The sequence below is a fragment of the Prunus persica genome, chromosome G3 (genome assembly GCF_000346465.2).
Source record: "Prunus persica cultivar Lovell chromosome G3, Prunus_persica_NCBIv2, whole genome shotgun sequence".
Taxonomy (NCBI): Eukaryota; Viridiplantae; Streptophyta; class Magnoliopsida; order Rosales; family Rosaceae; genus Prunus; species Prunus persica.
The window spans coordinates 8,926,554-8,931,528 of NC_034011.1; the positions used below are offsets into that span (position 1 = coordinate 8,926,554).

Here is a 4,975-nt window from a genome sequence, read left to right on the forward strand (position 1 = left end):
CAACTCAAATTAGCTTATCAGGAGTTAGCAGGCCTTCAAAGAAGACTGACAACATATCATGTGTTAAAGTCAAAAGTTGAGAAAACTATTTCAGACCATTTAGAAAAGGAAGAAATTATGTGGAGGCAACTATCTCGATAGTAGCGTGGCTCAAGGAGAGCGAACAAAAATACCCATTTTTTCCATGAACGGGCAAGCTCTGGATCAAAACGCAATAGGGTACGCGGACATTTTGATGAAAATTAGGTCTGGTGGACAGATGAGCATAAGAATGGAGCCCTTTTCTATGACTATTTCAAGTCCTTATTCTCTTCCTCTAGCAGCCAGCAAATGGAGTGGATTCTTAATTATGTAAGTCCTGTAGTAACAAGTGATATGAATGATCGCTTTCTGCAAGTTTTTACAAGGGATGAGTTGGAGTTCGCATCATTTCAAATGTTCCTAACAAAAGCACCTGAGTATGATGGTATGTCGGCCTTATTTTTCCAAATGTATTGGCACATTGTCAGAGATATGGTGTCTACTAAGTGCTTGCAGATATTAAATGGAAAAGGGAGTGTTCAGGAATTTAACTACACTCTTATAGCTCTCATCCCAAAAATAAAGACGCCAACAACTGTTTCAGAATTTCATCCTATCAGTTTGTGTACGATAATTTACAAAATGATAGCGAAAACAATTGCCAATCAGTTGAAAAATGTTCTTCCTTATGTGATTACAGAAAATTAAAGTCCCTTTGTACCGAATCGAATGATTTCAAATAATATGATGGCAGCTTTTGAAACAATGTGATAGGACCCGACTTAAATTTCACTTTGGAATTCGGTCAAACACTATGCGTGTCCAACACCAGGCAAGTGTCGGTACGAATGACCAAAATACCCTTCTTGCCCTAAACCAGAAACTACTTTAGGGTTTGACTTCTACCGGTACCGGCAAACTAGCATATTCTCCCCTGAAAAAGTCTCAAAACCTAGAAATCTACCTGCACTGCAAATTCAAATGATTCCCCAAGAGTTCAGCAAATTTAACTTTTCAAAACTTAACATAACATAACAAACCAAACAAAAACTTGCGGCTGCATTTAGGTTAGCCTAGGTTGTCTACGTACCCTTACTGAGGGATCAAGCCACACATAGTTCTTTCTACCCTGAATCACAATTAAGATAGTAAAGAAATATTCAAAATGAAACCAGCGAAATTTTTTTGGAATCATTCTTTATCTTGGTCTTCACAAGCTATATAATTGAATATCATGCCATTAAATCATGTACCTAACTGTTCAAATAGTTTATCATTGTACATCTAAATACTTGCATAACCAAACCTTTTACCTAAAAACCATACCGGCAATCATCTGCATTGTACATATATCCTATAATCACCCACCAATGGGTATATGAGAACACCATCAAATCTGAAGGTAACAAGGGAAGGTGAAACTAGCTAACTACCTGTGTAGATAAGTCGGGTAGGTGGTAGGGATTCTGGCCAACCCTGTGCAGATAATATGAGCAAGGTGGTGAATAATATCCTGTTAACTGTACCACACATTGGTACTGCACTAATCTCCACATAGATAAGTTTTAAAATTGAATTTTTAATTTTTAATTAATATTTTATGAAAAATGGGGTAAAGTGAGACAAAATAAGTTTAAAGGGAAAAAGTGAGACTCAAATACACTTTCAGGGGGTATATCAATAAATAAGCCTTCGTTTAATGTTAATGCGCAACACCTACTTGGTTTCAGGTGAAATTGCAACTTCTTTTATGGTAGCAGAGTTGACTATTCACGTGTCGGATCAAACAACCATACATGCTACCACGGAAGGACGGAACCAGAATTTTTTTTAACGAGTGGGCTAGCTAAAGTTATTAATTAGCTTAAAATTTAAATCATATAAACCACGCTAGTTCGCCAATGGGGTCTAGCCAAGTGGACAAGGGTCTTAACTTGCAAATCGGTGGTCTCTGGTTCCAACCCTCCACCTTCTTGTAGTTTAGACTATTGTTTGTTTTAAAAAAAAAAAAAAATTAGAAACACGCTAGTTCATAATTCCATTGACTAATTTCCAATAAGTTTTCTCTTTTTTTATAAGCGATATTTGGTGAAGGGGAAATCGAACTTGGAGACTTTGAGTGCATGGGTAAATGTTAATTTCCAATAAGCTTTAACATAAACAAATACGTATTAAATGCAATCAAAAAACACATGTTATCAAAATGAAAATATGTTCAACAACATACTTGAAAGTGTACCTATTTTAATTTTTAATGTGTATGTTTATTGATCCCCTGCAACTAAATTCATAAAGACTTAAGATTTTTTTGGACTTTAATAGGTTAGTACATACTAGGTTATTTATAAAACATGTTGTTGATGCCCAACATCGGAGATCAACTTAGGTGGAAGAAGTGTTACATCTTCAACAGGACAAGAGAGTTGTGGACCTTCGGCAAGGCGAGATCCTGTAGAAAAAATAGGGAAGAAGCAATCATTAAACTTCGGATACTGGTGTGGTAGCTACTGAAGACTCTCCGATGCTTAAGTCAGTAAGTGTGGGATACGTTATAATTTTGGTAGAGTAACAGTAAAGGTGAAAAGTAGTTACCCTTTTTACCTAAGCACTATTCCTCTTTTATAGGGAAATGAAAGTGAGAGTTTGCACAAAGTTTCAATGTGGGACTTTGTGCAAATTGTTGTGGTGGCGACATGTGTCTGTGGTTCTAGGTTTTGTAGTTTGAGAGCATCGGCAGCCGTTTCGGTAGGCGACTATTGCTTTGGAGAGAGGTATCCCTTCGGCAGGTCAAGAAGATGATGACATCATTAGTATTTTAAGCCGAATATGCTCGGGCGATTATGGTGTAAACACATGTTAGATATATATGTTTTATTTTTGTTTTTATCCCCAAAACCTCCCTTAACTACAACACATTGTAGCCCTCGGAGTAGTTCCGCTCTCGCTCCCACTTCACCCAATATATATTGTCCATGTATTACACTTGAGTTATACCGCAGGTGAGGGTGCGTGTTGAGAGTAAACTGTCATTATAATAGAATACTTTGAAAATTTGGTTGTTTTCCACTTGACTTTTCGTTAGTGGCTGACTGTAATTTCTCTTTGAGCATCATTTGTATCCCTACCCAATTATACAAGAGCATTATTTAATTTCAAATATAAATTCGGGTGCTAATGCTTTTTACTAGGTTCCCACTTTAAAAAGTCAACAATTTCAACTAGGCCATACATGACCAGTACTTTTAGAAACTTCCTAAATGTGTATTTATAGAGTATGTTCTGGACAGAAGCATAAATAAACGGAACAAATTACCCACTTTGAGTTTCAGCCAAAATGTTCTTCTCCAAATCAATCCCTCTCTGTTTCTTACTCTTCTGTCTTTTACACCATGCAGCGCTTGGTGCTTCACTTTTCCATTTTTGTTTCAGCAAGGAAAACTACACTGCCCATAGCCCATATGATGCTAACTTGATTCAGTTGTTCAATCTTCTGTACACAAAAGTTCCTCCTACTGGATTTGGCCTTGGATCAACTGGTAAAGGCCAAAACCAAGCGAATGGGCTAGCCCTATGCCGCGGGGATGTCTCAAGCCAAGATTGCAAGACTTGTGTCGTTGAAGCAAGCAAAGAGATCAGCGCTGCCCTAGTGGGAAAGGAGCCATAATATGGCACGACAACTGCCTGTTCAAGTACTCAAATGTGAAATTTGCTGGGAAAGTTGATTACAAAAACAAGTTTTCTTTGTGGAATGGCTACAAAGTAGATGATCCCATGCCATTCAATGCGAAAGTTAAGGAACTGTTAAGCGGGTTATCTACTAAAGCTTCTTCTAATCCAAAGTTTTATGCTACTGGTGAGCTAGTGCTCAGCTCTTGGGAAACACTATATGGTCTGACCCAATGTACTAGAGACCTCTATAGTTCCGATTGTAAGAAGTGTCTTGATGATGCAATAAGCGAATTGCCAAATTGTTGTGATGGACAACGAGGTGGGCGTGTTGTGGGTGGGAGTTGTAACTTTCGATATGAACTTTACCCCATTGTTGATCCTTAACTAGATTATATAGCTTTCAGTCGGTTATGACCATGCAGCAATATTAATTCAATAAGTTCAGAACATGTTTAGAAAGCATGTTAATTGTTATAAATCTGAAATGTTTATTACATATTATGCTTACAAATAAATGATGAAGTGATATTCATGGGACTTCTAATGCCTCATTTATCAGCCTTAACCCTCTTCATTCTGATGTATATTTGACCATGCACGTATACCAAAAATTTATTATTCCGGAACTCTAGAGCTTAAAAAAATGTGCAAAACGTTAACAATGATTGGTTGAGTTAGTAATGATCGTTCTCTTCACTATCAAGGTCTAGGTTTGAGTTCCGCTGTTGACAATCTCTCTTGGTGGGTAATCTGTAAAAACAAAAAAAAGGGGCTAAGACTCCTCTGTAACTCCTCAAAGAGGCTTGGTATGCCCTGGTCCTAGGATGGGGTAGCCTCCCCTCCCCCTAAACTTTTGTTTACCCAAAAAAAAAAATTGAGCAAAACTGGGATATCAAAATTAATGGATCTGACTACTTGTTTATTTTAGTTAATGATGCTCTCTCTCACCTCATATCAGCTGAGTGTACTAGTGGAAGACTAAATGGCATTAGATTATGAAACGGCAGCCCCACTCTTCAACATTTGTTTTTCGCTGATGATACCCTTCTTTTCATCAAAGCCTCCACTGAGAACTGTTAACATATACAGACCATTATCTTGTATATTTATTCAATCATCAGTGTAACTTATAGAAATGTAGAGAGAATGACTAGATGAAAGAGGAGAGAATTTTAGAGAGAGTGAGATTGGAGAAGAAGCTAGCTAAGATTGTATTAGCTCAGCTCCAATCTGACATGCATATATTGTGCTCTGACAAAACCGTTAGGAATGGAATATTCCTCAT

The 4,975-nt window shown here is 37.3% G+C and overlaps 1 pseudogene; it reads left to right on the forward strand.

Annotated features, from left to right (window-relative positions):
* LOC18782828 lies at positions 3,334–4,264 on the forward strand (annotated as a pseudogene).